General features: G+C 41.9%; 1 pseudogene; it reads right to left on the reverse strand.

Annotated features, from left to right (window-relative positions):
* Positions 1-3330: 3330 nt before the first annotated feature.
* Positions 3331-7022, reverse strand: LOC112315636 (small ribosomal subunit protein eS12-like; annotated as a pseudogene).
* Between the last annotated feature and the right edge of the window lie 5478 nt (positions 7023-12500).

Below are 12500 nucleotides of genomic sequence, written 5' to 3' on the forward strand. Positions count from 1 at the left end.
AAAAATGACACACAAGAACTAAGATAAATTATAACCTGGAAAAAATGTTATCAGAGCCTTTAACTTCTCTACCCACCAAATCTCAGTGAAATCTGAAAAACAAAAATCTATCTAACCTGGAAGATGACTTCTTAATACAAGGCACGCCTCTTACCCAAGGCATGATAGAAATAATTGCTTTCAAGGACCTGTCTTAATGCGTTTTTGTGGTCAGAATAGGGCAAAGGGCCATTCAAATTACAGTGTGGTGGATACATTCTGAGATGCCCCGTAGATGCCTGAACCCGGGGATAGTATGAACCCCATAGGTGCTATGTTTTTCCTGTACATACACACCTATGATAAAGTGTAATTTATAAATTAGGCACCATAAGAGATTAACAACAATAATTGATAATGAAATAGAACACATATAACAATATGGTATATAGAAAATGGTTATGTGGGAGTCCTCTCTTCCCCTCTCCCCAGTGGTTTTTATATTTTTCAGTCCAAATGTAGTCTTGAATCTGTGTAACCATCCCTCACGTGCACTAAACGGATTGATTCGTATCACTTCGTGTAGGGGACACTTTGCTGAATTCTTTGTTAGAGGCTCAATGGTTTCTGGCCCAACACAGTGCAGTCAGTCAGAACACGTTTTCTGTTCACGTCTCCTGTCCACAAACTTAATGCGTTCTCCATTTTAACTAAGCACTTCACACACACCACGGACATAACCTTTGCAGTTTGAGATGTGACAGCAGAAGTAGCATGGATTTCTTTCTTCACGATTTCACCAATAGGAAATTCACTCTGACGGTAGATCTCAGCAACCTCAGCATACAGTTTTTTCTTTTTTAAGTTGAGAACTTTCGCCATTCTACTTAAAAGAAGAAGTTTGCATCTTCTCTTTTGCAGAGCTGAAGTGCCGGCATCACTACTCTTGCACTTTGGGGCCATTATTAAGTAAAATAAGGAAGATTTGAACACAGGCACTGCCATGCCCAGGCAGGCAATCCCATAGCTGTGCTGAGTGGCTGTCGGACAGGGAGCATTTGCAGAGTGGAGACACTGGACAGAGGGCTGAGTCACATCCAGGGTTGGACGGAGCAAGATGACTTGAGATTTCAACATGCTGCTTAGAACTGTGAGCAACTTAAAATTTATGAATTGTTTGTTTCTGGAATTTTTCATATATTTTCAGACTGCAGTTGACTGTGGATAACTGAAACCAAAAAGCAAAACCACAGAAAAGGGGGGGCTAATATAATAACTGAAGTAGGGTTCCCCCCACCTATTCTACATGCCAATTACAGCAGAAATTTGGGAGGAAGAGTAACTTTTTGACATTGGTATTGTAGGCAAACTGCTACTTTGGTTATTTGCAATTGGAAGCTCCGGTTATTTCGGCTGTGTTTCTTTAGTTTTGCGGCATATTTTGAAAAGTCATGCTGGTTCAAAAACAATAAACATATTGACTAATCATTTGATTTTTTTCACTGGAGCCATGGTAGACCTTCATTGAGCTAATACTTTCCTCCTTTACTGTTCTTAATAAAGGTATAAGTTTTTAAATAACAATATGATGTTAAAATAAGTATAAACTTATTAAGCAAGGGAAATTTCTATGTGTTGGGTTAAAATTAAATAACTCAGTATTAACTTATAGCTTCACAGTTTCTGGAACTGACACTTGGAATTGAAATCTGCTGTTTTATAAGGGTTTTTTTTTATAACTTTAAACAAGTGAATATGTTATTACACTTTTTTTTGTATTGGGTTGACCAAAAAGTTTGTGTGGTTTTTTCCATAAAATGAAAGACACATTTTTTATTTTCACCAATAACTTTATCGATGTGGCTATTTTGATTATGTTGGCTATTTCCCACGTGGTATAATGCTGATTGTTCTCAATATCTTGATTTGATCGCTATCAACTTCAACCGGTCTTCACGTGGAGCATCGCCCAGTGAAAAATCTCCAGCACGAAACTTCACAAACCACTTTTGACATATTTGATCAGTCATGGCACCTGCTCCATACACTGCAGAAATCTTTGTGTGCGTGTGTTTCAGTGGTGTTTTTGAACCCTTCTTGAAATAATAAAGCATAATATGCCCAAAATGTTGCTTATTTCCTTCCATCTTCAATATTAAAGTGGCCACACAAAAATTCATCGTTTTGATAAGTTTTCATTTTAATGCATGCTGATATCACAGCTGTCACAATACAATCTAACAAAATTGTTTAGAATGAAGTTAAAGACAACTAAGCGCTACTAGAGCCATCTTACAGAAAAAAACAAAATGAATTTTTTTTGCCAACCCAATAAGTGTGTGTTTCTGATAAAATACCTTTCATGCACATTAGCTTTGGACTGAATAAACAGAAAGAACGTATTTTATAAACACAGATTCTAGGCTGAAGTTGTGAATGAAACCAAGTTATTTCCACTTGATTGCTTGAGTCATTTGAGATTATGAGTACTTTCTTGAGGTTGGGGAAGATATGTTTCCGTTTCTTTTTTTTTTTTTTCAGTTTTGAAATAGAATTTAAGGGTAAAAGGATAGTAAAACAAGGAATCAAAACCACCATTGGTTCATTTATGTGAGAGAACACCAGATGGCGCTGTTCGCCGAGGGATTTGACTCGAATTCACTATCAAGCGTCTTTTTTTTTTTTTTGCCTTTTGCGAAGGGTTGGTTTGCTATTTTGTCTTTTCCAGAAGTCAGATAAAAATATTACGTTTACTTTTTGCTCTTAATGAATTTTTCACTTTATTAACAAGGATTTAAAATAAAAACAAACATGGACTTCTTAAATAATGTAACTGAGACGTTGGGTAAATGTGCAGGACGTGGCACCGAGAACAGACTTGTTTACCTTTTTGTTGCTGTCAGTAAACTTTATTTTTAGAAGAGTTTTAGATTTACATAAAAATTTCAAGGAGAGTACAGCAGGTTCCCATTTGCCTTGCATCCAGTTGCCCCCGTTATTAACACCCCACAATAGTGTGGTACATTTATCACAACTAATGAATTGATATTGATGTCATTATTAATTAAAGTCCACACTTGCGTAGTTTTTACCTAATGTCCTTTTGCTTGTCCAGGATCCCATCCAGATTATCGCTTTACATTTAGCCATATGTCTTCTCAGGTTGCTCTCGGCTGCAGCAGTTTCTCAGACTGTCTTTGCTTTTGATGAACTTGATGGTTTTGAGGGTTACTGGTTGGTATATTGGAAGATGCCCCGCCATTGGAAAGTATATAGATATTTTTGTAATGAGTAGACTGGGGTTATGGCTTTTGGGGAGGAAGACCAAAGAGGTAAAGTGCCATTTCATCGTCAAGGGTATCCACTAGCGATAGGACGGATCACTGTAGATGTTGACTTGATCACCTGGCTGAGGTAGCGCTTGTCAGTTTTCTCCGCTTTTTCCCCGCTGTCCTCTTCAGGAGAAAGCCACTGTGCACAGTGAACACTTCAGGAGTGGGGTGTTGTGCTTCACCTCTTTGAAGGCAAAGTATCTACATAAATTATTTGGAACTCCTCTGCATGGGAAAATGTTCCCTTTGCCTCCACTTATTTATGAATTAAACTATTTATACCAGTGTGGATTCACAAATATGTATTTCATAATCTGGGTTACAATCCAATTTTATTTTACTTATTTTGTTACTCAAATTGTTCCAGCTTTGGCCTTTGGGAACACTCTCAGTTGGCTCCTGTATTACTCTGACATAGCCCCATCAGTGTGGTGTTTTTTTTAAGAAACTTGTTCACTTTATAATTGATTTTGTTCAGTCTACAAATAGAACTTAACTCCATTATTCTGCAAGCATTATTCTTTTCCATTATTAAAGTAATATGTAGTAATAAAATTGAAAGGTAGGTGAAAGCAGAAAGAAAAAAAGGCCAATTCAATTTTTGTTAAAATTTGAGTGTGTTCCACTGTTTTCTTTTTTCTTTCTTTATTTTTATTTATGTCATATGTTTTGACATTTAAAAAAGCAGTTCTAATTACTTTGTAAATAACTTTATATTCTGATTGTTTCTGTTTAACAATACATCATGAACATTTTCCCACTTTATTACATATATATCACTTAAAATGTTCTACATAGTTCAATTATCCTTTCCTTTATAACCGACTAAAATTGACTCATAAATATCTTCAGTGCATTGCAGAATTCTGGACACATGTCAGGTCTTTAATACATAGTGACTGTATAACTTAGCTATTTAGAGAGTTCCAATATTTTTGGATTATAAATAATGATGAAATGAGTACATTGGAGCCTACAAATTATTATTATTATTATTATTGAGAAACGAAAGCCAAGTTTATTTGTTCCTTTCTTGCACTTGAAGTTCTCCTCAATACCATCCTTTGCCTGAGACTCTTTGCCATAGTCCTTAACCACCACGCAACTGCACCCAACCACTTTGCGGGGCTTCCCCTCTCTGTCGATCTTACAGAGGCCTACCCATTCCCTTAATTTCTTATTGTCGTCAACCTTGATTAGGTTGATTTGGTGTTCAGCACAAAGGGCCTCCACCAACTTGACATACATGGGCTCATCGCAGTTGGATGCGAGCACACAGAGGTGGGCTTGGTGCTTGTCTAAGGCTTTGGCAGCTTCGCGAATTCCGCACTAGGACAGCCGGAATGAGGGCGGTCTGCAGCACCTCTTGTAAAGCTGTGTTTACGTCCGTTACACCTCCAGTAGCAATGCCTTCCTCGGCCCTGGCAGTGGGTTAAGGGTGGAGCCGAATCTTGAATGCACTCAAGCCTCCACCTCTGCGCAGCTCCACAGCGGCAGGGAAAGAGCAGAGCCTACAAATTATTTAAGAATTTTACATTATTTCACATATTTAATATTTCTAGAAGCTGATTAGGTCTGATAATAGGATCAATATATTTTTTAAAGATTTTATTTATGTATTTTTAGAGAGAGGGAAAAGGAGAGAGGAAGAGGGAGAGAAGCATCAATGTACGGTTGCCTTTCCTGCACCCCCAACTGGGAACCTGGCCTGCAACCCAAGCGAGTGCTGTGACTGGGAATCGAACCAGTGACCTGCTGGCTTGCAGGCCTGTGCTCAATCCATTGAGCCACACCAGCCAGAGGTAGCATCAATATTTTGAAAGGTTTTGAGTCATAATGAGATCTTACAAAACTGGGCAAATTGTAACAGGCCAACCCATGGAAAGAAAGGGAAAGATTGTCCAGACCAAGCAAATAAACCAGGTGTCCCTGGTTGAGAATCTAACCAAAGTGAGCTGATTAATGAGAAATAAAGTTTTTCATAGAAATGATTTCTAACCCGGAGCCTGGAGGCTACCCTCTCTTAGCACATCTTCTCCCTGCTATGCTGAGGTGTGGGCAAGTTATGCGGCCAGTTTTATTCAATTTAGTTCAAGGAAGGACAGGAGGAGGAGAATCCATGTTCCGGGCTCTTATACATGAGCAGAACAGTGAGAATTATGTTTTCTTCCCAAGATCTCTGCTTAATTACACTACCATTCTATCCAAAATGTTCATTAAAAAGTTCACGCACATGTCTGAAAACACCTAAAGTTAGACTCCCGCATTTGATAGGAGACACATTTAAAAAATGAAAAGATACTTCTTTCTGTCATTTAAAAAAATTTTAAAAATAATTTTTCTCTCAAAGGAGAGAGAGTCTAATTTTACATTACTTAGAAAAATAACATGGAAGTTTCATGTGGGGCTTTACCTTCAGATGTTAAAGCTCATACTCATTGTTGAATGTTGGTTTGGGGAAGTGTGTCTGGGGGAGGGAACCATCAGTTCCAAATCCTTGGTGAGGAGCCTGAGGGGTTTTTACTTCTTCCTCTGCTTTGGGTTTGGCATCTCCTAGAGAGAGGGCCCTAACTTTTTAATCCACAGATCTCATCCCAGAAGTTTAGGTGTAAGTTTATCCCTTAAAGCAATTCTTTGTTACATTATTGATTAATAAGGATAAAAATACATAATCTATTTAAGTCTTGGAAGGAAAGCTTTAATCTGATTTTTAAGTATTTCATGCCCTTTTTCTTTAGTTCCTACCACAGTCTGAACAGCTATTTGGAATATAGTTTGGGTTTGTTTATTTTTTGAAAGCTGTTGACAGATGAGAAGCTGCTATTCAGAAAGCTAAATGATACCATAAATCACTGTGGGATGTGTGTGCAGGGTGGGGTGATGTTTGCATTGGGAGAGTGTTCTGTCACCTGAAATAATCTTATGTTAAAAAATGAGAAAGCTCAGCATACTTACAGATCCCCTGGAATAGTGCTGTATTGGAGGATGATCGCTACCGGTGATAATGACTCCCGATGGATGTGTATCTGCGTGTGCCTGAAAACACATACGCTCATCATGTTTTTCCACTGTAAGGATCACAGATCACTCTGCTATTGCCAGGGTGGCAGAGCTCCGTCGAGGTTCAGTTCTTCCCCTGGCCCCTGCCAGTTGCCTTAGGAAGAGGATGGCAGCCTGCTGGGGCAGGTCAGTGAGGTGCTTGCTCAGGGTGCCTGCTGAGTATGGGGAGAATGCTGTTCCTGACTTCTGATGTTCTTTCCCTCCAGTCCCCTCCCTTTCCCTCTAGTCTCTTCTTCTTTTCTCTTCTCTGGCTTTTGGTCCTTATTTTAAGCCCCCACCAGCAGCCTGTTGGAGGCCATGCCTTGCACACACCTCTATGCACTGTATTCCCATCTCAGTAAACTTGGCTTCACCACACAATCTGTGTGGAGGCAATGATTTGAGTGACAGCCTTTCCTACTTATTGTGACCAACATAGTCCTTTGTAGGCTGGGATGCACTTTTAAATCATTTTCTCAGTTGATACTCAATGGCATTGGCCACCCAACAAAGTAGGTCTGGAGCAGACGAGGGCTCTGAGTGGTTGCACGGCCTTCCGCTGGGCCGGCAGGAGCAGGGCCCAGCCAGGGCCAGACCCAGGAGGTCGGATGCAGCTGCGGAAGGGGCTGAGGTGGGCTGGCTTTGATGTTTGATACAGGAGAACAGGGACATCGTTTCTGTGTTCTACACAGGTGGTGCAGTTTGATGTCTTCTGGCTTCATCTTTTGTTCAAAATCTCTATTTTCTGAGAAAGTATTATGGCTGAATTGCATCCCCCACAAATTCACACACTGAAGCCCTAACCCCCAGTAACTCAGAATGTGCATTAGGGTCTTTACAAAGGTAATTAAGTTAAAATGAGATCATAGGAGTGGGTTCTAATCTGATATGACTGGTGTCCTTAAAAGAAGAGGAAATGTGGACACAGATGAGAGTGAGGGAAAACCTCGCAGAGACATGGGGAGAAGACGGCCATCTGCAAACCAAGGAGAGAAGCCTCAGAAGGATCCAACTCTGCCAGCACCTTGATCTCAGACTGAAACCGGAAGAGCTCCCGTTGGTGCTGCCTGTCACCTACCAGGACAGGGTTTGAATCTTTACAGGTGCTTTATTCAGATGGCCGGTGATCTGAGAAGACGGCAGGTTATATACCCTCACAGACCCTCTTAAATTCCATTTAAGACCGACTCTTTTTATAAGGAGAAGAAAAGTGTAGGTAAGGGGTGTGGAATTCAGGGAAAAAGTTAATCAGATAAAAGCTGCAGCATTCTTTCCTGTGTGCCCTGGGCAGTGGGTGTCCCACCCTGGAGTACGAGGCTCAGATACCATCTCTAATTGCTTGCAGGCCTGGTGAGGCACAAAAGGTGGGTCATACCTTCAGTTTCTGGAACAATAGCTTTTTACATGCATTGATTACTAAGCTTATGAGCTATTATCTGAAACTTAAATTTTCTAACTCTTGAGCTCCCCATCAAAACTTCTAGCCTCCACATTTATGAGAAATAAAATTCTGTTGTTTAAGACACCAGTCTCTAACTATTTGCGATCCTCTCTCCCCCACCCCACCTTTGGGGTGCTGGGGATGAGACACCAGTGGGGTTTTGCCCTTGTGGAGAGGTTGTGGCAAAACCCTTCCCTGCTCTGCCCTATTTTTATCCTCTTCCACATCTTGTTACCTCGACACTGCGCCTTTATGAACATCGGGGGCCTTGCTGACTCTGGAGGGACAGTCCCTCCCAGGGTCGGCCAGTTGTGGAGATCATAAATGACTCCCCTGCAAGCGCACCTTTCATATGTTCATGTGCAAATCAGCCTTCTAGAGCGCCACCCCCCCATGTGCTCTCACACTCGGGGCCACTGTTCCCACACCCCAACCACCCCCCGGGGCCAGGTACCAGACAAGGGTCACCCCACACCCCAGACCCTGCTGACGTTAATCACACTGGCTATTCTTAAGTCTGCTCACACAGCTTTGCCTCCCCTGCAGAAGCCGCAGTAGAGGTTCGCAGCCACGTTTTTCCGGTTTCCCTCTGTGTCTAACAGGCCACAGCGCTTCCCCGTGTGGCCCTGCCTGGTGTGGAGTGCTCTGTCCATACAGACTGTAACAAACTGTCTTTTCAGTGGCAGTGGCCTCATCTGTTGGCCCCACTGTATGGGAGAAATAACGAAATCTATGTTTAAAACACTGCTACCCAGACTCATCCTCTTCCACGACACACCATTTTTCTGCCTCAGCAACCCTCCTTTGTCATTTTTGCTGGCCTAGCTCTCTTCTTCCTGATGGCAGGTAATCCCTATAACTTGTTTTCCACAATTTTCTCTTTTATCAGCCACTCTTACAATTTCACCAGTTTGCTGCATTAATTGGCTATGGATGCTGTAACAAAGTACTAAAGTGTGGGTGGTTCAAACAACAGAAATTTATTGTTTCACAGTTCCAGAGGCTTGAAGCCCAAGATCAAGGTGTTGGTAGGGTTGGTTGCTTCTGGCGGCTGTGAGGGAATGATGCTCCAGGCCTCCCTCTGTGGCTTGGAGATGGCCGACTTCTCTCTGGGTCTCCTCACATAGTCTTCCCTCTATGTATGTCCTATCTCCTTTCATGCTATTCCTTTTACAAGGGCACCAGTTATACTGGATTTGGGGCATGCCCACGATGTTGCCTTAGTTTAACTTTATCTGCAACAACAATCTTGTTTACAAAGAAGATCACGTTCTGAGATATTGGGATTAGGACTTCAGCATACCATTTTGGGAGGACATAATTCAACCCATAACTGCCAACTCCAAAGTCTGATTCCCTAGTTGAGTTTCTCAGGATTATCATCTGAGGGCCTAAGTCAAAAACCACTGATAGGGCAGGTTGTTTAAAAAACAAACACACAAGCAGATTTCGGTACCGCAGCCCAAACCTAGAGAAACCCAGTCTCCGGCTGTCAGGCAAGACCCTCTGTGTGTCTGCAGCTGCAGTGTCTCCCACAGCAGGCGCAGGTGTGGTTTGGGGCTTCTCTTCCCTCTGCAGTGGCCGTCATGGCCTCCTGTTGGGTTTCCTATCTGTCCATGTCTCACTCTGCTTGCTGATTGGATTTCATAATGTGCTTTTCTGATATTGCATTTAATTTAACATCTTTTAAATGTCTCTTTTTAAAAAAACATTTTACTTATTTACTTTTGAAGAGAAGGGAAGGAAGGAAGAAAGAGGGAGAGGGAAACATCAATGTGTGGTTTCTCATGTGCCCCTACCAGGGACCTGGCCCGAAACCCAGGTATGAGCCCTGACTGGGAATCAAACCAGTGACCCTTTGTTTTGCAGGCCCACACTCAATCCACTGAGCCACACCAGCCAGGGCTGGTTTAACATCTTGATCAACAAAGATCTTTTTTTTTTAAATCCTCCCTTGAGGATGTATATTTTTTAATTGACTTGAGAGAGAGAGAGAGAGAGAGAGAGAGAGAGAGAGAAACACCAACGTGAGACAGAAACATCCATCTGTTGCTCCTATATGCACCCCGACAGGGGCTCAAACCTGCAACCTAGATATGTGCCCTGACTGGGAATCAAACCTTCAACATTTTTGGTGTAGAGAATGATGCTCCCACCGACTGAGCCACCTGGTCAGGGTGGCAAACACCTTGATTTTTGTCTTTATTTCATAAACACACTGAGTTAATTATGTATGTGGCTTATAATGAAATATTACTGCATTTATTCCTTATAACAACCCTGTGAGGCAAGTGCTGTTCTCACCCTCAGTTTGTAGAGAAGCACAGTAAGCAGGGCCCGAGCTGGAAGCCAGGCATAGGGGCTCCCCTGACCATGAGGGGTGGGGGTGCTCTGTGCTGTGCTCCCTTGGGTGAGACTCTGTCACATGTTTGTTGCCACTAGCATATGTCTGGTGAAGTCCACACTTCTCACCAGGATTCACGTTTTCTTTAGGGGCTGGCCTGCTCCTGCTTCACTGGGTTTCCCTACTGCAGAGCTCCTGAAGGTCTGATGGGTCTCAAAAGGTGGTCTAGGGCCAGGAAGGTCAGCCCCCATTCCCTGGTCCCTCCACAGACCTTCACCCCCAGAACCAGACGTTCTGGGGGTGTTGGGGGGCAGCGTTCTGTTTTAAGAAGCCTCCCATGTGATTCTGGCATACACTCAAGTTTGAGAAGCGCAGCCCTAATTCCAACAGTCTGGGAGGCTGTCCTCCAGTGCTTCTCTGCTTCTGAGCTTCTCTGCCTGTGACTCCTGCTGCGCTGTGTCCTTTCTCTGAACCTCCTCCCTGCAGTCTCCTTTTCACTGCCAGCGCCCTTTCCTCTTCCAAAGCCAGTCCCTAGTGTGGCTTATTGATGAAGACTGTTCTTATCGTTAGCTCTGTGATCTGCCCTCAGAATGATCTTCACACTCTGTACCTATTTTTTTCCTTATAACACTTTCCTTGCTTTACCTGTATAATCACTGTACTTGTCCCTGAAAGCAGGCAATTTGAGACTAAATGCCCATGTCGCTCACACGTCCAGACCACAGTTCCTGTGTTCAGGGAGACATTCAATGAAGCACTGTATTGAATGACTACTATTAACCCACGGATCACCTTGTTTAAGGTTAAGTACATTAACAAAAAAGAGATTGGGAGTGATGACCTACTTTGAAAAAATATGCCTTACAAAGAAGAATTCAAAATATAGTTCTTTGACAGAGCAAATGTTTTAAAATGACTTCATTTATCTTTCCCATCAGAACATCTGTGCTGTGTCTCCCACGAATGGCCCGAAGACTTCCTCTCTGACACGGCACGCTCCCGATTCTCTCATGCACACGCCACTGCCCACATCAAAGTGACTTTCCCAGGGTAGTTAAGGTTTGAGAATCTGCCATCAAGCATTCGGCATTGAATGCAATGCTCCCACATGGAAGAACATCTTTGTGTGTGTGTGTGTGTGGCCTTTTCTGAGCTCTGAACGTAGACAATTTCTGCACACCTCAGCTACTGCAGAACTGGCACCTCTTGTAGTCAACTGAAATCACTACTATTTTCCCCAGCTTGTATCAGACCTCCCTGAGGTGCATGTGATCAGAGATTATATTAATGACTGATTACATTGTTTTAAAGACATATAATTATTTTGCCTCTTGGAACATGTCTTCATAAAATGGGGTTTGAGTACCATACTCTTACTATCGTCCATTTGAATCAGATTCACCACTGACACTAAAAGGTCTTGCACATTCTTCAAGCTCTCTGGGTACAGGTCCCTCCCCTCATACACAATTCCAAAGTCCAAACACCTCTAAAAACCATTTTCGAACTCATTTGGTGGCAAAATCTGATCTGAAGCTATTTAGACTGTGTTTATCTCACTTAGTACGAGTCCCAGCATTTTTCTGCAGGAATTTTTAATTTGACTAAAGTTCTTTTTCTCCAGGGTTCACTGAGGTTTTACCACCACATATTCAGTATATCCTTTATATTAACCTTCTAAGTTAAACACACACACATGCACACAAAAGTGAAATCAAAAACTCATCTGATCCCAAGGGTAGCAAGACTAGTCCAAGCCTGGCCTAAGTGTAATAAAAGGGATTTTGATCCAAGCCTAGAATATGTGCAATAAAAAAAGTTCACAGATTGTTTTCTTGCTGTGTGGCATGCATCTGCTTTCAGTGGTGGAAATAAAGCCACCTTGATAATAGAAGTTCCATGTTACCATTGCACATTGGTCAATCCAGGTTATTTCTGGTAACTTTTCAAGGACCTACAGATGGTTGCCAAGACTGCCCCGATTATTTCCACATTTAAGGGATGTACCCAAGATTACAAATGAGTGCCTTGGGAATTTCAAAACATTTTTGATCCTTCTACCTGAAGTGTTTAGATTCCTAAGAGCACGAAAAATTAAGTTGGAAAGCTTTCCCCCAATAGAGCTTTCACATGAGAACTTTCTGGGCTAAAACTGTTTCATTCATCTTCATATTAGGGAATGGAGCATAAATGTTATCAAAACATTTTATTCAAATGTGTATTCTGTATAAATTGTTTTTTTTTCAAGTGTGGTGAGATGAATTCTTGCATGACTTTTTTTCTTCTAAAAATACAATTACTTAGAAGAAATTTCCCCTCACATGTTTGTGGACTCCAGTGGAGCATTTTATAATTCTTTTGCCTA

The sequence above is a fragment of the Desmodus rotundus genome, chromosome 8, assembly GCF_022682495.2.
Source record: "Desmodus rotundus isolate HL8 chromosome 8, HLdesRot8A.1, whole genome shotgun sequence".
Classification (NCBI taxonomy): Eukaryota; Metazoa; Chordata; class Mammalia; order Chiroptera; family Phyllostomidae; genus Desmodus; species Desmodus rotundus.